Source organism: Lissotriton helveticus, chromosome 3_2 (assembly GCF_964261635.1).
Source record: "Lissotriton helveticus chromosome 3_2, aLisHel1.1, whole genome shotgun sequence".
Lineage (NCBI taxonomy): Eukaryota > Metazoa > Chordata > Amphibia > Caudata > Salamandridae > Lissotriton > Lissotriton helveticus.
This window is the reverse complement of record NC_136062.1, coordinates 11,806,802-11,831,943: the sequence shown is the minus strand read 5'-3', so window position 1 is coordinate 11,831,943 and position 25,142 is coordinate 11,806,802.

Below are 25,142 nucleotides of genomic sequence, written 5' to 3'. Positions count from 1 at the left end.
TGCACATTATGGAACTGAGGTAAGTGTCCTGCCAGTTACACACAGAACCAAGAAGGCATATTTTTGGGACATGTCCCCATGTACATAGGCTTGTATATCATACAAAGTTTAGCACAGTCATCTATAGAATGCAACATATATTTTGCTATTTTATTTTTAATTTAATGCTGACATTTAATAAAAGAAAATAAACCACAATTAACATATGTTATAATTGTATGCACATTTGATTGATTTTTCTTGGGAAGATGAAATATTTTACAGATTGTAGCTCTCATTTCACTCTTTGACTTTTAACTACCTTCTAATGAGAGCTTGTATTTAGTTTCTTTCTCTAGTGGTAGTGCACCAGCATATTGCTGTCCAAATGTGGATGGGGTGAGTATGATACATTAGCTGCCATCACTTTTGACTTCACATCTAACCACAGCAAGCTTTTCAGGAGGATATTTTAGGTCCCCTCTAAAACAAGCATTGGCAAAGGCGATGGGCAAGAGCTATTGGAGTGGGCAATGTATTTAGCCATGTTGTACACCAGAGTGGCTACTGTTCAGCATGGCTAAACGTCGGTGCCCTGGAGTAGGGTGGAGTGGGGTAGATTGGAATGGGGTGGATTGGGATAGCGTGAAGTGGGGTAGATTGGTGTAGAGTGGAGTGGGGGTAGAGTGGGATAGAATGGAGTATAGTGGATTGGGGTACAATGGAGTGGGGTAGATTGGAGTTGCGGTGTTGGGTAGATTAGCATGGTCGATTTGAGTTAGGTAGATTGAATTTGCGAAGACTGGGGAGGAGCGGGGTAGATTGGAGTGGAGTATATTGGGGTAGATTAGAGTGGGGTAGAATGGAGTGGGGTAGATCGGAGTAGGGTAGATCAAGGTAGCGTGGAGTGGGATATATTGTGGAAGATTGGAGTGAAGTGGGGTAGATAAGGGAAGAGGAGACTCGGGTGGATTGGGGCCGATTGGAGTGAAGTTGGGTAGAGTGGAGTGGGGTAGATTGGGAAAGATTGAAGTGCAGTAGATTGGAGTGAAGTGGGGTAATTTGGAGTGGAGTAGGTTAGATTGGAGTGGCGTGGGGTAGATTGGAGTGAGATAGATTGTGTATTATGGTAGGGTAGATTGGAGTGGGGCACATTAGAGTGGAGTGGTCTAGATTGGAGTTAGATAGGAGTGGGGTAGATTGTAGTGAAGTGGGGTAGATATGAGTGGATTATGGTAGATTTGATTGGGGTAGATTAGAGTGGAGGGGAGTGGGGTGTGATAGTGTGGGATGGGTGGGGTAGATTGGGGTAGGGTAGATTTACTGGAGCAGATTTGAGTGGAGCGGGCAGATAGGAGTTGAGTGAGGTAGATTAGGGTGGAGTGGGGTAGGCTGGAGTTGAATGGGGTGGATTAGGGGAGAGTGGAGTGCAGTAGATTGGAGTGGAGTGGATAAATTATAGTGGTAAATATTGTGTGTATTTTGGTACGGTTGACAGGAGCGAAGTGGGGCAGATTAGAGTGGGGTGGAGTTGGTAGATTGGTGTGAGATAGAAGTGGTGTAGTTTGGAGTGGAGCCGACTGTAGTGGAGTGGGGTAGATTGGGGTTGAAATTGAGTGGAGTGGGATAGATTGGACTGGAGCAGGTCAGAGTGTAGTTGGATAGAGTGGTGTGATGTTGATTGGGATAGGGTGATGTAGATTGTAGTGGGAAAAATTAAGCTAGGGGTGGGGTACAGCAGAGTGGGGTAGATTGAAGTGGAGTAGGTTGGGATTGATTAGAGTGGGGTGGATTGGAGTGAGCAGATTGAATGGAATAGATTAGAGTAGGGTAGTTTGGGGTGGAGTAGGGTAGTTTGGGGTGAAGTGGCATACAGTAGATTGAAGAGGGATGATTGGAGTGGAGTAGTTTGGAGTGGGGTAGATTGGAGTGGAGTGGGGTAGATTGGGATGGGTTAGGGGAGATTGGGATAGGGTAGGGTAGATTGGAGTGAGATGGAGTGGGGCAGAGTGGAGTGGAGTAGATTGGGATAGATTGGAGTCAGGTAGACCGAAGTAGGGCACTGGGGTAGACTGGAGTTGAGTAGATTGGGGTGGAGTGGGGTAGATTGGACTGGAGTGGGGTAGATTGGAGTTGAATGGGGTGGATTAGGGAAGAGTGACATGCAGTAGATTAGAGTGGGGTAGATTGGGAAAGAGTGGAGTGCATTAGATTGGAGTGGAGTGGCTAGATTGCGAGTATTTTGGTAAAGTAGGTTGGAGTGAAGTGTGGCAGATTAGAATGGAGTGGACTAGATTGGAATGATATAGGAGTGGGATAGGTTGGAGCAGGGCCGATTCTAGGGGAGTGGGATAGATTGTACTGGAGTAGGTCAGAGTGGAGTAGGATAGAGTGGTGTGGTGTAGATTGGGATGGGGTGATGTAGATTGGAGCGGGGAAAATTGAGTTAGGGTGGGGTAGACTGGAGTTGAGTAGGTTTGAGTGGGGTAGATTGGAGTAGGCACATTAGATGAAGTAGATTGGAGTAGGGTAGTTTGGGGTGGAGTAGGGTAGTTTGGGGTGGAGTGGGTAAGGGCAGATTGAAGAGGGATGATTGGATTGGGGTAGTTTAGAGTGGGGTAGATTGGAGTGGAGGGGGTAGATTGGAGTGAGTTTGAGTGAGGTGGGGTATATTGCAGTAGGGTGGGGTGGAGTGGTGTGAAGTGGGGTAGATTGGACTGGAATATATATGTGGTAGATTGTAGTGGGGTAGATTGGGATGGGATAGATTGGGGTGATATAGATTAGAGTAGGGTAGAATAGAATGGAGTGGATTGGAGAAGAGTGGGTTAGATTGGAGTGGGGTAGATTTGAGTGGTGTGTGGTAGATTTGAGTGTGGTTGATTAGAGTGAAGTGGAGTGAACTATATTTGGGTTGGAGTGTGGTTGATTGGAGTGGGATAGATTGGGTGGACTGGAGTGTGGTAGTTTAAAGTGGGGTAGATTGGAGTGGAGTTGGGTAGATTAGAGTGCAAAGGAGTTGGGTCGGTTGCACTGGAGTTTAGAGTGGAATGGGGTAAATTAGAATGGATCGGGTAATTTGGGCAGGTAGATCGGAGTGGAGTGGAGTAATCAAGTGGATTGGAGTGGTGTGGGGTAAATTGGGATAGCTTGGAGTGGGGTACACTGGAGTGGGGAAGTGGTATAGATTGGGGTGAAGTAGGGTAGATTGGACTAGAGTTGGGTAGATTGGAGTGGGGCAGATTGGAGTGGAGTGGGGCAGAATGGAGTGGAGTCAGGTATATCAGGGCGGAGTGGGGTAGATTGGAGTTGAAAGGGGTAGATTAAGTAAAAGTGACAGCAGCGTGGTCAAAGGAGGGATTACAATCCCTAATGTTGAGCCACACAGATCTAACGGAGTCAGATTAAGATGGGCAGGGGACAAGGCCCATGACCTACTCAGTTCTATAGTGAAGGATAGCCTGGCAGAAATTATTTTCATTCTTGAATATGGTGCTGATTACGAGAAGATTTTAACCTCTTTTCTTGGCATCAACAATTCTATTGATGCCAGGTTCACTAAACACCATACTGGACAGCGCAGTAACGAACCAGGCTGGTTTAACCACCTACGTACCATCTCTTTATCTAAACTTAAACAGGCACTTGCAAAAAATCCCAGGGACTCTGACTCAATTATCAAATTACGAGCGGATTACAAGCTTGCACTGAAACAGAGGAAGAGTGAATTACAGCAGTTGGCCTGGAATTCTCTCAACTAAGCAGCGGAACTATCCAACAGTACTGTGTTTTGGGCAACGGTCAACTCTCCTTTTCTTAACCCCATCCGCGCTAAGCGTTTTACCGCTGTGCGGTAAAGATTCGCAATTACCGCATTACGTACGACAGGCGTACCTCATGACGAGCTGAGCTCGACATGAGCGTGGAAGGGGTTAAAGACGAAAAAATACCGGAGCTGACCTCTAAGGTCCGGAGCGAAGTGTGGGTTACTCACTTTTCTAACATCTTTGATTCTAACGGAAGTGTAGAGACCGACCCTAGCAGGTGGGCTGTTTTACCGTTGGATATAACCCTGATGGGGTGCCAATTGATGTATACAAGGCAGCACCTGAGATGTGGGGATCTCTCCTGGTTAATGTTTTTAATGCAGCTGTGTGCTTTGAGGCCCCTAAAACCTGGGCAGAATCTATTATCCAGAAAAGGGGGTGGTGATGAACAGAGTGCCTGAATTAAGCAGACCACTCTTACCCAGTCTAAGGATCAGGGCTTGATCCATCACCGTTTTTTAGCTCACTGCACCATCCCAGCTCAGAACTTGGCTATATGCAAAATAGTCTGTTCCTGTCCCAGTGCATGATGGGAACAGGGAAAAACCGGGCCGACGAGGCTGAAATGCCAGAAACCGGTCCCCGGTAGCTTGTATCCTTTCTGGTGAAGAATTGGCTTGGTAGTTTGGTCTGCCCTGTTCCCATGATGCACTGGGCCAGGGACAGACTAATTTGCATATAGCCAGGTTCTGAGCTGGGATGGGGCAGTGAGCTAAATAACGGTGATGGATCAAGCCCTGATCTTTGGACTGGGTAAGAGTGGTCTGCTTAATTCAGACACTCTGTTCATCACCCCCCCCCCCTTTTCTGAATCGTTTTTGGCCACTATAGGTGTGGCAGGGTATACTCAGACATGAGTCCCTTGCTCACTGCTCTATCAGGATTCAAGCTAGCCGGGCCAACGAGGCTGAAATGCCAGAAACCCGTCCCCGGTAGCTTGTATCCTTTCTGGTGAAGAATTGGCTTGGTAGTTTGGTCTGCCCTGTTCCCATGATGCACTGGGCCAGGGACAGACTAATTTGCATATAGCCAGGTTCTGAGCTGGGATGGGGCAGTGAGCTAAATAACGGTGATGGATCAAGCCCTGATCTTTGGACTGGGTAAGAGTGGTCTGCTTAATTCAGACACTCTGTTCATCACCCCCCCCCCTTTTCTGAATCGTTTTTGGCCACTATAGGTGTGGCAGGGTATACTCAGACGTGAGTCCCTTGCTCACTGCTCCATCAGGATTCAAGCAAGCCGGGCCGACGAGGCTGAAATGCCAGAAACCGGTCCCCGGTAGCTTGTATCCTTTCTGGTGAAGAATTGGCTTGGTAGTTTGGTCTGCCCTGTTCCCATGATGCACTGGGCCAGGGACAGACTAATTTGCATATAGCCAGGTTCTGAGCTGGGATGGGGCAGTGAGCTAAATAACGGTGATGGATCAAGCCCTGATCTTTGGACTGGGTAAGAGTGGTCTGCTTAATTCAGACACTCTGTTCATCACCCCCCCCCCTTTTCTGAATCGTTTTTGGCCACTATAGGTGTGGCAGGGTATACTCAGACATGAGTCCCTTGCTCACTGCTCCATCAGGATTCAAGCAAGCCGGGCCGACGAGGCTGAAATGCCAGAAACCGGTCCCCGGTAGCTTGTATCCTTTCTGGTGAAGAATTGGCTTGGTAGTTTGGTCTGCCCTGTTCCCATGATGCACTGGGCTAGGGACAGACTAATTTGCATATAGCCAGGTTCTGAGCTGGGATGGGGCAGTGAGCTAAATAACGGTGATGGATCAAGCCCTGATCTTTGGACTGGGTAAGAGTGGTCTGCTTAATTCAGACACTCTGTTCATCACCACCCCCTTTTCTGAATCGTTTTTGGCCACTATAGGTGTGGCAGGGTATACTCAGACATGAGTCCCTTGCTCACTGCTCCATCAGGATTCAAGCAAGCCGGGCCCACGAGGCTGAAATGCCAGAAACCGGTCCCCGGTAGCTTGTATCCTTTCTGGTGAAGAATTGACTTGGTAGTTTGGTCTGCCCTGTTCCCATGATGCACTGGGCCAGGGACAGACTAATTTGCATATAGCCAGGTTCTGAGCTGGGATGGGGCAGTGAGCTAAATAACGGTGATGGATCAAGCCCTGATCTTTGGACTGGGTAAGAGTGGTCTGCTTAATTCAGACACTCTGTTCATCACCACCCCCTTTTCTGAACAGAATCTATTATCGTCCCAATTCATAAAAAGGGCAGCAGGTCAGACGTGAAGAATTACCGCCCCATTTTCCTTCTTGACTCCTCAGTTAAGATCATGAGTAGAGTCATGCTTGTCAGGTTAGAGGAATGGGCCAAGAGAGAGGGCATACTGGCCGATAGCCAGTTTGGCTTTAGGAAGGGCAGGGGTACACTCGATCAGTGTATCAATCTTGACTTGCTGATCGGGAAATATACTGAAGCAAAATCTGGCTCACTTTGCCTATGCTTTGCTGACCTGAGCAGTGCCTTCGACATGGTAGACCATTCTATTTTATGGTCAACCCTGTTACAGTTGGGGGCCCTAGAGGGCATAATTTTTTTTCTTGCCAGGTTGTACGGGGACCTACAAACTTGTGTGCGCTTTGGCACCAAAGGTGAATGCATCCCAAAATTCAGGGTTAAAAGAGGTATTAGGCAGGGCTGCGTATTGGCCCCCCTACTTTCTATATTATTTAATAATGGAATCGATGCCATCCTGAAAAAGAGTAAAGCTGACGCCCCCCAGATCAACGGCGTCCATGTTCCGGTGTTATTATACACCGATGACGCCGTTCTATTTTCTAGAACTCCTCTGGGACTACAACGCCTGATTGATAGTTTTCTACCTTTATTAAGGATAGGAAACTACTAATCAACAAGGGGAAAACATATACCATGACCTGTGGGATTAAAAGTAAATTTTCATATGGCTTTTTTATTGATGGTGAAAAGGTGCAGCAGGTAGACAAATTTTGCTACCTTGGTATCACCTTCTCCAAAGATAGGAAATGGACAGAAGAATGTAATAATATTCGGAACAAAATGGCCAAAAATTCCTTCGGTGTTTTTCGATTTGCTGCAAAGTTGGGGACCGACGAACCAGGGATATGCTTGAGATTTATCAAGCAAGATGTGTTTCCATTGCATTATATGGGGCGGGTGTGTGGTGCCACTGTTGAGGTAACAACAATTTGCAGATAGAGGAAAATTATTTCCTAAAAAACTCCTGTGTCTACCACCTTCGGCCCCAACTGAGTTAATACACCGGGATCTAGATATTAACTATTTAATAGACCTGTTATCCCTAAGGCCACTTATGATTTGGCGTTCAATTTGGTTCAAGGTGGAAAAATCTTTTAATAGGTCTATAATAGAGGATTGCTTGACATTGGATAAACATCTTAATATACCCTGGGTAAAATATGTTGTTGGTTGCTTTTCTGAGATATTTAACCTGAATATCCTGCTTGATTTAAGCGCAGCATCTAGGATACCCAAAGTTGAGCTGAAAATTAAATTTTTGGCCTTTAGGGCAAGGAAGCGGGCCTTAACCTATGGTACCATGACAACTGTTGTGTTCTACACTAGATATAGCTTGGTTGGAGGTTTCCCTTCGTATTCAACCATGGTGACCAGGCCATCTTACAAGTTTGTACTTACCAGACTTAGATTTGGTTTCGTACACCATCTGGTTGCTTTCCCGTCCATTAAGAAACATCCGTCGGGGCCATGTATGTGTGATAGCATTTCTACCCAGAGCACTTTGCACCTTCTATTGTTTTGTAAACTGTACTCAAATCCACGTACCGCTTTTCTGAAACCGATGTTTAAAAAATACGGTGTACGTACAGTCAATCAGGCAATGATTTTAATCTTTAATCTGGAATCAGCCAACATCTGTTTTTATATAGCTACGTTTTTAAATTACTGTGTTAATGCCAGGAAAAGTATGTGTTTTTAATGAACCATATTTGTAAACATTGCCTGTAAATCCGTTTTTAACATTGATGCATTTGTTTTTATCACGTTTTTATCCTTGTGCTTTTATGGTCATTTTATATGTGCCGAATAAAGCTTCATGAATTGAATTGAATTGAGTGCAGTAGCTTGAAGTGGAGTGGGGTAGATTGGGAAAGAGTGGAGTGCAGTAGATTGGAGTAGGTTAGATTGTGTGTATTATGGTTGGGTAGATTGGAGTAAAGTGGGGCAGATTAGAGTGGTAGATTGGAGTGGAATAGATTGGAGTGAGATAGGAGTAGGGTAGTTTGAAATGGAGTCTATTGTAGTGGAGTGGTGTAGATTGGAGTGGAGTAGGTCAGAGTGGAGTTATAAAGATTGCTGTGGGGTAGATTAGATATTGTGGGGCAGATTGGAGTGGGGTAGATTGGTTTTAGGGTGGGGTAGAGGGGAGTAGATATGGATAGATTGGAGTGGGCAGCTTGAATGGGGTAGATTAAAGTAGGGTAGTTTGGGATGGAGTGGGGTAGAGTAGATTTCAGAGGGATGATTTGAGTGGAGTAGTTTGGAGTGGGGTAGATTGGAGTGGAGTGGGGTAGATTGGAGTTGGCTAGATTGGGTTAGGTTATAGTGAAGGGAAGTGGGTGGGATAGTTTGGGATTGGGTGAGATATATTGGGGTGGGATAGAGTAGAATGGAGTGGGGTAAAGTAGAGTGGAGTAGATTGGAATGGGGTAGACTCGAGTGGGGTGGGGAAAATTCGGGTTTAGTTGGGTAGATTCAAGTGGAGTGGGGCAGATTGGAGTGGAGTGGGGCAGATTGGAGTGGAGTGAGGTAGATTGGGGTGGAGTGGGGTAGATTGGAGTTGAATGGGGTAGATTAGGGATGAGTGGAGTGCAGATTGGAGTGGAGTGTGGTAGAATAGAGAAGAGTGGAGTACAGTAGATTGGAGTGGAGAGGCTAAATTAGAGTGCAATAGATTGTTTGTATTTTGGTAGGGTAGATTGGAGTGAAGTGAGGCAGATTAGAGTGGAGTGGGTAGATTGGAGTGAGATAGGAGAGGGGTAGTTTGGAGAAGAGTCGATTGCAGTGGAGTGGGGTAGATTGGGGCAGATTGGAGTGGAGTAGGGTAGATTGGAGTGGAGTAGTTCAGAGTAGAGTTGGTTAGAGTGGTGTGGTGTTGATTCAGATGGGGTGGAGTAGATTGGAATGGTTAAGATTGAGTTAGGGTGGGGTAGAGCGGAGTGGGGTAGACTGCAGTGAAGTAGGTTGGGGAAGACTGGAGTGGGCAGATCAGATGGAATAGATTGGAGTAGGGTAGTTTGGGTTGGAGTGGCATAGGGTAGATTGAAGAGGGATGTTTGGAGTGGAGTAGTTTGGAGTGGGGTATATTGGAGTGTACTGGGGTAGATTGGCGTGGGCTAGAATGGAGTAGATTAGAGTGAAAGGGAGTGGGGTAGATTGGAGTGGTGTGGGGTAGCTTGGGATGGGTTTGGGGTAGATTGGTATAGGGTATGGTAGATTGGAGTGGGATGGAGGGGGTAGAGTGGAGGGGAGTAGATTGGGATAGACTGGAGTCGGGTAGACTGGAGTGAGGGACTGGGGTAGACTGAAGTTGGGTAGATTGGGGTGGAGTGGGGTAGATTGGACTGGAGTGGGGTAGATTGGAGTTGAATGGGGTGGATTAGGGCAGAGTGGTATACAGTAGATTGGAGTGGGGTAGATTGGGAAATAGTGGAGTGCAGTAGACTGGAGTGGAGTGGCTAGATTGGAGTGGGATACATTTTGTGTATTTTGGTAGAGTGGGTTGGAGTGAAGTGGGGCAGATTAGAGTGGAGTGGGGTAGATTGGAGTGAGATAGGAGTGGGGTAGTTTGGAGCCGGTTCAATTCAGGTGGAGGGGTGTAGATTGGGGTAGATGGTAGTGGGTAGTGGGATGGGGTAGATTGGACTGGAGTAGGTCAGAGTGGAGTTGGATAGAGTGGTGTGGTGTAGTTTAGAATAGGGTGATGTAGAATGGAGTGGGGAAGATTGAGTTAGGGTGGGATGGAGCGGAGTGGGGCTGACTTGAGTGGAGTAGGTGGGAGTGGGGTAGATTGGGGTAGGGTAGTTTGGGGTGGAGGAGGGTAGTTTGAAGTGGAGTGCCATAGGGTAGTTTGAAGAGGGATGATTGGATTAAGGTTGTTTGGAGTGGGTTAGATTGGAGTAGAGTGAGGTAAATTGGAGTGAGGTGGGGTAGATTGCAGTAGGGTGGAGTGGGGTGAAGTGGGGTAGATTGGAGTGGAATATATACGGGTAGATTGGGGTGGGATAGATTGGGGTGACATACACAACATGGGTTCAGAAAAAAACGTGGTACATAGTCTGCCCTGGTGGTAGCTATGGAGGATATACAAAAATTGCTTCACAGGGGAGGGACGGCGGCCTTTATTCTGCTGGATCTCTCCCCAGCCTTTGATACAATCAACCACGAGATCTTGGCTGACCGTATGGGTAGTCTGGGGATAAAGGACACAGCACTGGATCTCCATCAAGCATTCATTGCTAATAGACAACATAATGTTACGATGGGCAAGTTATGAACAGTATTATTGTTGACTGGTGCACAGCCTAGGAGTGGTTTATAAAGCTTGCTGGAGTTTAGGTGCTCCACTGGTGATGTCTTCCGTCCTATGACGTCAAGTATCAAGTACTAGAAATGTGTTTCCAATTAGTAATTGGTCGCATCCCCTTGGGCACACTTTCGCGATTCCTGATGAAGGATTTCACAAATACTTTAGAGTAGTTTCAAATGAGTATTTATTCTCATTGATTATTGCTGATATTTAAGAAATTAACATAATTTCTTGTAGTATTCCATCTAATTTATCAAGAGCTCAGTTTGCTCCAATGCATTTCGGGCATGTTGCCCTTCGTCTGGGAGCATTTCTGTAACATGAAACAACATAGCATGGTTTTAATCTACATGAAACACCATACAAGCAGTAAAGTATGAGCAGTTAAATATGATAAACCATTGTGATCAAATCGCGAAGGCAAATCAGGTGTATCATAAGCATAAGTGATAGTTCCCCAGTGTGACATTAAGTGCGGTGGTGACTCGTGTTTGAAGAGTGCTGTGAGCGAATGCGACGCGGAATAAAACGTAAAAAAGTGTAAAGTGTAAAGACAAACGAGCTGACACCTTTGCATTCGCTGAGGAAGAAGCATCGAGAATCTATGCGTTAATTCATGAAGACATTGCACAAACATCCACCAATCGAACAAAGGAGCAGAACATCAGACAATTACTGTACTTATCAAAGCGTGAGATCAACCAAAAACTTCATGCCAACACTTTGGTAAAATATCACAGAGCGCAACGCATACCCAGAGGCCTACGCATAGCCCTCAAACCGTCACTATGTAAAAACTCAAATGATTCCAGGAACGTTGGTATGCCATCCTCAATAAATGCAGTTTAGATCTTATCTTACTTATCATTGAGGAGTTATCCAGCTTATTGAATTATTTAACAAAAGAAATCGTGGAAGTCACCAATGAGTTGTCAAACATGATGTCAACCGAAGACTGGTCCAAAATTTTGGAAGACATAAATGAACAACTGGCTAAACACTCATAGGACATTAACGAGAGGAAGATGAGGAAGTTCCGAAGGGACACACTTGACTATAAACTGGGAGAGGTGCACACCTGGGCTGAAGTGTACGCCCAAAGAAGAAGGAATCGTCCCTATACCCAACACACTGACACTTCTTCTTCCGGTAGTGACACCGCCAGCAGACCACAAAGTCATTCGTCCTTAAGTTCCGGCAAAAGCACAAGACACAACAGTAAGAACACAAGATACAACATTAAGGGAGACCCAACCAACCACCTCTGCACAAATTACTGCGAATCCTTTTTTAGACCAAGGCCAAGAAAAAGAAGACCCCGGAGGGGCCAAAGAAAAAGATCATCCCAACACCAGGAGGACGACACAACCGAAGAAGGAGAAAAAGAAGACGACACCAAAGGACAATTAGTTATTAATATTTCAGACTACACCCTCGAATCATATGAAAACAAACTATTACAAAGAGGCACCTCTATTGTACCAACCACAAAAACGAATCAACTTGAATTAGAAGTTTGCACCTTTAAAGTAATGAGGAAATTAAGACTAAGGCATTTCTTCGAGAATGTATTACCAGCACAAGTCATACAAGATCCAGATCAACGTATGGGCCTAAAAACTACTAGCACATACCAAGCACCTGTCAGCTAAAAGACTTTAGACCTATTTGAGAATCTGATAAAACAAGACATATCAAAATTAAATTTCAACAAAACCACACAACAAAAATATACCACGCAGAAGGATCTTGATGCTCTGAAAACCATAGCCAATAACAAATCTATTATTTGCATTAAGGCCGATAAAGGAGGAGAACTCGTTATCATGAATACTGCATGTATGATAAAAAATTAAATGAACACATCGCCGACAGTACCACGTACATGAAATTAAACGACAATCCAACAACACAATTTGCTAATATTTTTAAAAACATAGTGGAGAAAGGATTCGCGGCTGGAACTATCAAGGAGAGAACAAAGAACTTCTTAATCAAACAGAATCCAAGAATCCCAATCATCTACATGGTCCCTAAAATCCACAAAAATCCCACTGATCCACCACCGAGATCCATTGTGTCCACCCGTGGTAGCCTCCATGAACCTGTGGGTCAATTTCTAGACACATATCTACAACCGGCAGTAAAAGCAATGAGAAGCTACATAAAAGACACTACCTAGTTTCTACTCAAACTTCAGGAAGTGCAAATTAATGAGAACAAGAACTTACTACTGTGCACAGCAGATGTTAAATCTCTCTTCACTTCAATTCCACACCAACAGGGAATTGAAGCCATGGAACAAGCCCTTTTAAACTCAGACATAGATCATCCTATGCAACTGTTTCTGATGGAATTGATATACTTTACCCTTTATCAAAGCTATTTCAAACATAAGAATGATTGGTATCTCCAACTCGTAGGTACTTCTATGGGAAATTGCGCTGCGCCTGCATAGGCAAATCTGTTTATGAAACAATACGAGGAAGATCACATTCTAACTAAACCTGAATGGAGCGAGAATATCAAATTATTTGTCAGATACATCGATTACATTTTTATCATCTGGAAGAACACCGGAGAGAAATTACAAGAAGCGCTTCTAACCTTGAATCAAATCGATCAACGCATACAGTTCACGTGGGAAATCAGCACTGAGGAAATCAAATTTTTAGACGTGGAAATCAGACTCGACTCAAAGGAATTAAACACAGATGTCTACCGAAAACCCACAGACAGGAACAACACGCTACATTTCACTAGCTTTCACCAGATGTCTTTAAAGCGACATCTCCCAGTCTCTCAGATGATCAGAGCAAAAAGAATAACATCGGACCCTGACAAAGCCACAACTAGGGTTGAAGAAATGGGAGCCCGTTTTCTGGAAAGAGGTTACCCTCACCACATTATAGAGGAAGCTAAAAAAAGAACGCATTCCATGCCTAGAATGGAGTTACTAAAACCAACCGTTAAACCACCCAACACAAGGACAGTAGTTGTCTCTAAATTTTCAAACCTTAGTGCTCAATACAAGAAGATCATCAACAAATATTGGCAGATTTTGGGCATGGAACCTGACTTCAACTCAATATTTTCTCAAGCTCCATTGTTCGCCTACACCAGATGTAAAAACATAGGAAAGATTCTAAAAACACCTAGCATTAAGAACGTGGAAGCTAAAGGCACCAGACGATGTACAAATTGTAATAACTGCAATAACATCATACCAGGCAAAAGCGTAACTCATCCCATGAAGGGTTACAACATTAAGCTTGCAGTATCGGCAACATGCGACACTTCCAATGTATTCTACTTGCTCAAATGCCCATGTGGCAAAGTCTACGTGGGTAAGACAGAACGTAAAATCAAAGTATGTCTAAACGAACACAAATCGAACATAAGGACTCGCAACACAAAATCCTCATGGCCACACACTTTTTGGAACTGAATCACAACATTTCCCAATTGAAATTCATGATTCTAGAAGTCATAGAAAAGAAGGAAGGAAGAGACAATCACAACAACCCTGTTACGTCGTGAGAATTTTTGGACTCACAAATAGAACTCCACGAAACCACAAGGGTTAAATGATCGTATCGAATTTGCTTGTTATCTTTGATCATGTTTCGGATTAATATACACCGCCACTGTGGCATGATGTCCTGTACCCGATGTTTTGATTGATGATATGAACATGTACACCATACACTATATATCACACAGGGGATACACGCTGTATACCCTCGGGGGGAGCACTACCTCCAAAGTGCACCGGTTCTTTTACTTTTTTTGTACTAGTCACTGTAATTAATTATTGATTATTTCAATTTCGTCAAGTTCCTCGCATTTTTGTTGTGCCACGGTTTTTTCCATGGTTAAGGTTCATCGCATATCGTATGAAAGAGCCCAATGTTAGCTCATTTTTCTTTACACTTTACCCCGTCTTATTCCGCGTCGCATTCGCTCACAGCGCTCTTCAAGCACAAGTCACCACCGCACTTAATGTCACACTGGGGAACTAGCACTTACGCTTATTATACTCCTGATTTGCCTTCACGATTTGATCACGATGGTTTATCACATTTTACTGCTCATACTTTACTGCTTGTATGGTGTTTCATGTAGATTAAAACCATGCTATGATGTTTCATGTTACAGAAATGCTCCCAGACGAAGGGCAACATGCCCGAAATGCATTGGAGCAAACTGAGCTCTTGATAAATTAGATCGAATACTACTGTCTCCTAGTAACAGTACCTCCGTAAGAGCGAAATCCAGATCTTCTACTGGAATTCGCTCTTATGGAGGTAATGTTACTAGGAGACTTTAACATCAAAGACCTTGCAACTAATGGTCTCCTAACAAGGAAAACCAAAGAGCAGGAAGCGATGACCATTTTTCTAACAACTTACAACCTCCGGTCAGCTCAGCGAATTATACTGGAACAGCACCCGGGTGTTCATTTTTTGCCTACGTTTTAGAAACATCTCAACTATTGATTATATTTTCTTATCACCGCTTTTGGGCAATAATCTGGCCAGGATGGAAATTTTTGATCGTATGGAGAGTGACCATAACCCCCTAACGGTAACAATGCATCTGCAAACGCCGGTTGCCGCGGAAACAACAGAAGTGGGGCAATCATTGCGGGCTGAACTCCACACCTTGGCTAGAAGAATCAAATGGGATTCACTAGGCTCTGTCAAGGTGGGAATTTGGCTTAAGGCCGAAATACCTAACTTCAGACTAGAGGCCCCCACCTGTGGGATAATGCCATCGTTAAATTACAGAATCTCTTGGTAGGCCGCGTGGTTCAGCCCAGATCATCTGGGCCACGTCCGAAGCAAATTCATGATCCAGCACTAGCCGCACAAACTGATCGGAACTGTACATACTGCCAATAACGTGGCATCGCTGCGAAAGACCTTCAAGAAATCCTTATGGGAAACCAAGAGACTAAAAGAACACTCTGAGTGGCTAAAAATATTCAACCTGCTTAAGGGCAATAGCCAGTCCAAGTTTTGGACCTACATGAACAAACTCCGTTCCACGAACAAGATGAGAGGAAACGCGGTTTGTGAAGAAGATTGGGCCCTGCACGTGTCCCAATTATAGCGCAGTGATACCTCGGACCCAGTGGTGATTGGACTAGGAGATCGTGTTGAATCCACTCAAACAGAAACTCATGAGCTGACTACTGCAGCCGAGGTCTCCATGCATCTGCGAAATATTAAAAAACGACGGTGCTCCAGGGCCCAACTGTCTTCCGGCTGGGGTATTTAAATGTGCCCTGGAAGAGTGGGCGGTCCTCTTGAATCCTCTATACAACAACGTGTTCAGGACATGCCAGCTACCAGACTCATGGTTAGGCTCGATTCTCTGCCCCATATTCAAGAAAGGAGACCCCACGCTTCCGGCTAATTACCGACTCATCGCACTGTTAGATCTTGAGGCAAAGGCATACGCACAATGTCTTCTTAGGGCTCTTGAAAAATGGGTTGCTGACAATAACATAATACCATACTACCAAACGGGGTTTCGGGCATCGGCCTCCACAATAGACAATATCACCACTCTAGCCATCCTGAGTCAACAAGCAGCCCAAAAAAACCATCTTCCACTTTATTGCTGCTTTATTGACTACAGCGCGGCTTTCGACAAAGTGTCTCGGAATACCTTGTGGAGGAAACTGAATAAGTGGGGGATCCCGCAGAGCCTCCTAGGAGCACTCATCTCCCTGCACAAGAACACATGGGTGTAAATCAAAACCGGCCCAAAGACAGTCTCTTCAAGAATTAGTGTCGCTGACAGGCTAAAGCAAGGCTGCGTTCTTGCCCCTCTCTTATTCAATCTTTACACAGCCGATCTTGGAACATTTTTAGAGAACAGCAATCTCCTCCCGCCAAAACTCAGCCCTGTTAAAAAGTCTCTGCATATATTACAATATGCGGATGACATTGTAATAATGGATCAAGCCAAATCGGGTCTCCAACGAGCGTTAAGTACGCTCCATATATACAACATCGCTAATGCCTTGAAAATCAATCAGACAAAGACTAAGGTACTGATATTTGGCAGATGTAAGAATAAGAAAAGCTTAAGGTGGAACATTGGGCCTGCCAGGATCAATACAACCGTAAAATACAATTATCTGGGAGTCTGGTTCAACGAGACGTCTAGACCTGCAGCTCATCTAGCTGCCTTGCAAAAGAGAGCAGGAGCAATCACATACTCCCTGACTCGATTGAACCTGTCCCTGTGCAGTCCCTCTGCAGAAGCCATTCTGAAGGTGATCAAAGCTACTCTTCTTCCTGCCTTAACCTATGGTCATCAGGCCTTTCCCGGGGCATGCTCTGCTAGTCTTGATCTCGCCCAAATCTCCACCTATAAAACTTTTTTCCACCTCCCAAGTTTCATTCAGCGAGCAAGACTACGTTTGGAGCTGGGCCTACAAAGACAATCAATTTACTGCGAGGCCGATACCCTGAAATATTTCATAAGGTTATTAAAAGCCAGTGACAATACTTTAAAATCTCAGCTAAAAGAAACCTTTTCCAGTCCTGGCAACCCTTGGAACACTCAGATTGCAAAGGCCATAAGAGTGCTAGAGATGGACAACGCATCCCTTCTTTTAGATACCATTCCATACTCAGCCTGGATAAATGCCATCAACAGACAGGTCAAATTAATTTCCCATCGCATGGATCTGCACTCCGTAAAAACATCTTCCATTTTGCTCCCACTGAACTCTTCGTATCTTCCCGGGAAACCGCAAGCCTATTTCCAGGAAAACTAAAATGCAGTAGCACGGAAGAATATTATGTTCATGCGACTTCTTGGCTTGTGTTCAACGGCTTTTAACAGATGGGCTCCAACAAGGGACGGGGGGCCTGCAGACTGTGCAATTACCATTCTGAGTCATGGCTGCATCTCCTGTGTTGTTGCCCGGCCCTAGCTGCCCCAAGAAAGTCTCTCTTAAAACCCTTGTATTTAAGATGGGGCATTAGGACATGCTGGGAGGCTTCGGCTTTTTGTTTCGCGTCTACTGACACTCAAGTGCTTGCAAGGTTGGGAAAATTTGTGAGACTCTTGGACAATCTTCTGTTACCTTCTTCGGCCCCCGCTCTCCTACGTCTTCCCCCTCAAAAACTCATTACAAACTTTTTCTCCCCCGTGGTTTAGCACTTTTCGTTTTTATTATCTTTATTTTGGTTCTGCGTAGCAAAATGTTTATATCGGCAATTACAAGACTGTTTTTCTTAGAAGCACAACGGACACTAAGCTCTGTGAGCTGTTTCTCAGCTTTGTGTCTCTGTTTCTTTCCTTTTATCTTAAACATGACAAATGTGTTAACGCTGATTTTTCATATATGTGCTAATGCTGTCTTTTATAGCAATGGTTTTAAGTAACTGTGCTAAGTTAATAAAACTTGAAACTTCAAACTACAAGAAATGATGTTAATTTCTTAAATATCAACAATAATCAATGAGAATAAATACACGTTTGAAACTACTCTAAAGTATTTGTGAAATCCTTCATCAGAAATCGCGAAAGTGTGCCCAAGGGGATGCGACCAATTACTAATTGGAAACACATTACTAGTACGATGGGCAAGTTTACATCTAGGCCTTTCTCCCTGCCTTGTGGAGTCCCCCAGGGCCGTCACTGAGTCCAACACTGTTTAACATCTATGTTATTCCACTTGCACCAATTATTACACGACACCCAAATTGTGGTGTCACTAGCAAAACCTTAAAACAACTTGGGTATGGCATTCAGAACATGCATGAGCAATGTGAGCAGTTGGATGGATTACAACTGCCTTAAGTTAAATGCCGCTAAAACTGAGATCATCATCTTCGGCAACAACCACTCATTTTGGGCACCGAATTGGTGGCCACCAGAGATGGACTCACTGCCTGAACCCTGAAAACGTAGGCTTCCTATTACATAAAGAACTGAAGTTCAAGGACCAAGTACATATAATTACATCTGCTTCATTCTGCTCCTTAAGGCTCCTAAAAAAGATTGAATTTCTTTTGCCTTCCGAACTTCTAAAAACTGTAACCATGGCATTGGTTCTCACAAGGATCAATTACTGTAATAGTCTCTATTTTAATCTCGCATTGGGTCTCTAAAGAGGCTTAGACATTGCAAAATGCTGCTGCTTGTTTCCTTTTTATAATTCCTAAATATGAATAGGCTAGAGGAGCCTTCAGAAGCCTACACTGGCTGCCAGTCAGACAACGCTGTAGGTTCAAAGCTCTCTGTTTGACTTATAAATCATTGCACAGGGTGGGGTCATCCCGTTTTAAGGAGAAACTCAAATGGTACATCCCAGTGAGAACGCTTCGTTCAGGCTCTGCCATGAACCTGACTGTCCCCTCATTTAGGAGGACCACATGGGGTGGGAAGACTTTTTTCAGGACCAAGGCTGTGCTCTGGAACTGTCTGCCACTGACACTAAAAGCTGCTCCCTCTTTAATCACCTTCAGAAAGGCCTTAAAGACCTGCATTATTTCACAGGATTAGAAGGCACCTGTTTATCTGCTTGACTCGTTTCTGACACTGCTGTAGCCAAATAGTTTTTCTATAGCGCCAAGACACCCATGGGCGTGGGTTTTTGCTTTATAAATTAGATTTACATAGATTATAGTAGGGTAGAATGGAATGGAGTGGATTGGGGCAGAGTGGGTTAGATTGGAGTGGAGTAGATTTGACAGTTCGGGCTGGACTGTTCCCAGAAGGCACAGGGTCAGACTGATTTGCATATAGCCATGTCTGAACTGGGGTGGCTGAGTGAACTAAAGAATGGTGATGGATTAAACCCAGATCAGTTGACTGGGGGTGAGTGTTTGATTTGATCAAACGCTCCGTCCATCATCCCCTTTTGTATCGCTTTGTTCGCCCTATGTGTGGCAGGGTATGCTCAGACGTGAGTCCCTTGTTCACTTGGTCACTGGATTCAAGATAGCCTGGCTGATGAGGATTATGAATCCGAAACCGGTCCCAGGATGCTTGTTTCCGGTCCAGGGAAGACATGGCTTGGCAGTTCGGGCTGGACTGTTCCCAGAAGGCACAGGGTCAGACTGATTTGCATATAGCCATGTCTGAACTGGGGTGGCTGAGTGAACTACAGAATGGTGATGGATTAAACCCAGATCAGTTGACTGGGGGTGAGTGTTTGATTTGATCAAACGCTCCGTCCATCATCCCCTTTTGTATCGCTTTGTTCGCCCTAAGTGTGGCAGGGTATGCTCAGACGTGAGTCCCTTGTTCACTTGGTCACTGGATTCAAGATAGCCTGGCTGATGAGGATTATGAATCCGAAACCGGTCCCAGGATGCTTGTTTCCGGTCCAGGGAAGACATGGCTTGGCAGTTCGGGCTGGACTGTTCCCAGAAGGCACAGGTTCAGACTGATTTGCATATAGCCATGTCTGAACTGGGGTGGCTGAGTGAACTAAAGAATGGTGATGGATTAAACCCAGATCAGTTGACTGGGGGTGAGTGTTTGATTTGATCAAACGCTCCGTCCATCATCCCCTTTTGTATCGCTTTGTTCGCCCTAAGTGTGGCAGGGTATGCTCAGACGTGAGTCCCTTGTTCACTTGGTCACTGGATTCAAGATAGCCTGGCAGATGAGGATTATGAATCCGAAACCGGTCCCAGGATGCTTGTTTCCGGTCCAGGGAAGATATGGCTTGGCAGTTCGGGCTGGACTGTTCCCAAAAGGCACAGGGTCAGACTGATTTCCATATAGCCATGTCTGAACTGGGGTGGCTGAGTGAACTAAAGAATGGTGATGGATTAAACCCAGATCAGTTGACTGGGGGTGAGTGTTTGATTTGATCAAACGCTCCGTCCATCATCCCCTTTTGTATCGCTTTGTTCGCCCTAAGTGTGGCAGGGTATGCTCAGACGTGAGTCCCTTGTTCACTTGGTCACTGGATTCAAGATAGCCTGGCTGATGAGGATTATGAATCCGAAACCGGTCCCAGGATGCTTGTTTCCGGTCCAGGGAAGACATGGCTTGGCAGTTCGGGCTGGACTGTTCCCAGAAGGCACAGGGTCAGACTGATTTGCATATAGCCATGTCTGAACTGGGGTGGCTGAGTGAACTAAAGAATGGTGATGGATTAAACCCAGATCAGTTGACTGGGGGTGAGTGTTTGATTTGATCAAACGCTCCGTCCATCATCCCCTTTTGTATCGCTTTGTTCGCCCTTAGTATGGCAGGGTATGCTCAGACGTGAGTCCCTTGTTCACTTGGTCACTGGATTCAAGATAGCCTGGCTGATGAGGATTATGAATCCGAAACCGGTCCCAGGATGCTTGTTTCCGGTCCAGGGAAGACATGGCTTGGCAGTTCGGGCTGGACTGTTCCCAGAAGGCACAGGGTCAGACTGATTTGCATATAGCCATGTCTGAACTGGGGTGGCTGAGTGAACTAAAGAATGGTGATGGATTAAACCCAGATCAGTTGACTGGGGGTGAGTGTTTGATTTGATCAAACGCTCCGTCCATCATCCCCTTTTGTATCGCTTTGTTCGCCCTAAGTGTGGCAGGGTATGCTCAGACGTGAGTCCCTTGTTCACTTGGTCACTGGATTCAAGATAGCCTGGCTGATGAGGATTATGAATCCGAAACCGGTCCCAGGATGCTTGTTTCCGGTCCAGGGAAGACATGGCTTGGCAGTTCGGGCTGGACTGTTCCCAGAAGGCACAGGGTCAGACTGATTTGCATATAGCCATGTCTGAACTGGGGTGGCTGAGTGAACTAAAGAATGGTGATGGATAAACCCAGATCAGTTGACTGGGGGTGAGTGTTTGATTTGATCAAACGCTCCGTCCATCATCCCCTTTTGTATCGCTTTGTTCGCCGTAAGTGTGGCAGGGTATGCTCAGACGTGAGTCCCTTGTTCACTTGGTCACACGATTCAAGATAGCCTGGCTGATGAGGATTATGAATCCGAAACCGGTCCCAGTATGCTTGTTTCCGGTCCAGGGAAGACATGGCTTGGCAGTTCGGGCTGGACTGTTCCCAGAAGGCACAGGGTCAGACTGATTTGCATATAGCCATGTCTGAACTGGGGTGGCTGAGTGAACTAAAGAATGGAGATGGATTAAACCCAGATCAGTTGACTGGGGGTGAGTGTTTGATTTGATCAAACGCTCCGTCCATCATCCCCTTTTGTATCGCTTTGTTCGCCCTAAGTGTGGCAGGGTATGCTCAGACGTGAGTCCCTTGTTCACTTGGTCACTGGATTCAAGATAGCCTGGCTGATGAGGATTATGAACCCAAAACCGGTCCCAGGATGCTTGTTTCCGGTCCAGGGAAGACATGGCTTGGCATTTCGGGCTGGACTGTTCCCAGAAGGCACAGGGTCAGACTGATTTGCATATAGCCATGTCTGAACTGGGGTGGCTGAGTGAACTAAAGAATGGTGATGGATTAAACCCAGGTCAGTTGACTGGGGGTGAGTGTTTGATTTGATCAAACGCTCCGTCCATCATCCCCTTTTGTATCGCTTTGTTCGCCCTAAGTGTGGCAGGGTATGCTCAGACGTGAGTCCCTTGTTCACTTGGTCACTGGATTCAAGATAGCCTGGCTGATGAGGATTATGAATCCGAAACCGGTCCCAGGATGCTTGTTTCCGGTCCAGGGAAGACATGGCTTGGCAGTTCGGGCTGGACTGTTCCCAGAAGGCACAGGGTCAGACTGATTTGCATATAGCCATGTCTGAACTGGGGTGGCTGAGTGAACTAAAGAATGGTGATGGATTAAACCCAGATCAGTTGACTGGGGGTGAGTGTTTGATTTGATCAAACGCTCCGTCCATCATCCCCTTTTGTATCGGGTAGATTTGAGTGGCGTGTGGTAGATTTCAGTGTGGTAGATTGGAGTGAAGTGAAGTGGACTATATTTGGGTGGAGTATAGTGTAGTGTGGTATCGTGAAGTGTGGTAGATTGGAGTGTAGTGGGCTGAATTGGGTTCGAGTGTGGTATATTGGAGTGGGGTAGATAGGGTGTATTGGAGTATGGTAGAGTGAAGTGGGGTTGATTGGAGTGGAATGGGGTAGATTAGAGTGGAGAGGAGTTGGGTAGATTGCACTGGAGTATGAAGTGGAATGGGGTACATTGGAATGGAATGGGGTAAATTGGACAGGTAGATCAGAGTGGAGTGGAGTAGAGTGAAGTGAAGTAGACAAGTAGATTGGAGTGGAGTGGGTTGGATTGAGATACATTGGTGTGGGGTAGATTGTAGTGGAGTGGGGTAGACTGGAGTAGATTTGAACAGAGTGGGGCACATTTGAGTTGAATGTGGTAGATTGGGTAGGAGTGAAATGGAGTGGGGTAATTTGGGGTGGAATGAAGAGGGCCAGATTGGGTGATAGTGGGGTCGATTGGGTTAGAGTGGGGCAGATTAAAGTGGGGTAAATTGGAGTGGTATGGGGTAGATTGGGGTGGGTAAATTGGGATGGGGTACTTGGAATGGGGTTGATTGGAGTGGAGTAAGGTAGACTGGGGTAGATTGTAGTGAAGTGGAGTGGGGTGAGGTTGATTGGGGTACATTGCAGTGAAGTGGGTCAGATTGGAGTGGAGTAGAGTGGAATGAGGTTGGTAGTGTGGAGGGGAGGGGCACAAAGTGGAGTGGTATGTTGTGTCGTGGAATGAGTGGAGTAGAGTGGAGCTGCCTGGAGTTGAGTGGCATGGTGTGTCGTAGAGTGTCTTAGAATGGAGTGACATGCCCTAGAGTGGAGTGGCATGTCGTAGAGTAGAATGGAGTGTCGTAGATTCGCTTGGCATGGTATACAGTGGAACAGCGTAGAGTGAAGTGGAGTATGCATGGTGCGGTGGCGCACGGCCGTTACAGACAGTATATCTTTAATTGAAATGATCATCACTTTTGCACCAAAGTATGTTTTGACTGTACACAAATGATAATGTGTGCAAATGTCATCACCTTGTGAAGTGATGTGTTTTGATCGTATTCAAATATTTGTTTCCACCACACTTCAGAACTACAAATAAATATGCCTCAATTGCACTAATTCTGAAATATTCTGAAACATCAGTACAGTTAATTTTTCTTGTTGTGTGCTAGAAAAACGTACTAAACCCTCTCCTCTTACATGGGTACTCAGCAGGATTCGTACATAAATTCTCTCACTTTGGCGTTCGAGAAAGAAAAATTAACACCACGCTCCCTGCAGGAGAGAGTCTGACATTTGACCTCTGTCTCTGAATGCACAGCAAATGAGACAAGAAAAGTATAAGATTTAAAGGCCTGTTTATCGAAAGCAAATTCATGGAAGAATACAGTTAACAAGGTTTGGACAACAGGTGGGATGAACTCAAGCTGGACAGCCTAAAGAAAATAAAGTCTGCAAATAGAAAGCTAAAAAATGTGAGCTACAAACTACAAAGTCAATGGTACGCAGCGGGTGGAATGCATTTCCAGGTCACCTTTCTGAAAGTCCCTAAGATGTCTTTAGCTATCTGGTAGACTTCGGCCTAAACACTATTGCTGGTACCATTGTTGTTCTCCTCCCAAATTATTTAGACCATACATAGCAAACAAATTTTAAATGAGGTTGTGACAGTCACTGGTCATACGTTTAGATTAATTAAAGGAATATTTACATGGAGTTTGGCATCCCCTCATTGGGCAATTTTGGGAACATAAACAGCAAAAGCAGCATTTTACAGCACTATGGGCAAATAACATTTCTGACAAAAAATAAGGCAATTTTTAATTAAGACTAGGGGAATTACATATGGAAATCGGGAAAACTGGTTAATAGTGCCTGCAACATTGTTTAAAACACATGAAAATATAATTTTACACAGGTGTTGTAGTTCATCTCTATCAGAAATGGGGACTCTAGTTGGCAGTGGTTGGCACCCTGTCCAAGTAGGGACCCTCACTCTAGTCAGGGTAAGGGAGTCACAGACGTAAAATAACCCCTGCTCACACCCTTGGTACCTTGGCACGAGCAGTCAGGTTTATCTCAGAGGCAATGTGTAAAGTATTTGTACACACACACACACACACACACACACACACACACACACACACACGGTAACACAGTGAAACAATTACAATAGGAGTCCACACCAGTTTAGAACAATAGCCAACCTTTATCTGAATAAAACAAGACAGAAACAACAAAAATCCAACATACAGAAGTCAAAATATTCCTTTTAAAAGAATAAGTAAGTTTAGTCCATGCAAATCAATGAACATGCTTGTTTAGCACAAAGTACCTTAGATGCGTAAAAATAAAATCAAAGATGGTGCCAGGTGCAGCAAAGCGATGCATCGGTTCTTTACTACACAGGGGAGGTGATACGTCAGTTTCTGAACACACAGCCTTGGTTCCTTGCTGTTGTGCAGTGTTGATGAAGAATCACGCCCAGGGAAGATGCGTCAGCAGGCAAGAAGGTGCTGCGTCAGAGTCTGAGCGGGTGTCACGGACGTCAGTGACACGGTGCTCTAAACTCCTGCTGCGGCGATTTTTCGGATGTGCTGCAATGGCAAGCTGTGGCCTGTGGTGAAAGCTGTGGTTGATGTGCCAAGCTAGAACCACGTTTCGGGGCAGGCAGAGGCAATGTGGTGATCTTTTACAGTGGTGCATCAATAAAACAGGCTCTTAGAGTCAATGCAGGGATTTTCTCCTTAAGATCATCCGGTTGCACTTCCAAGGGCCTAGGAATTGGATTTGGCACCACATGGCAAGTCAGGACTCTCAGCAAAAGAGCTCAAGTACT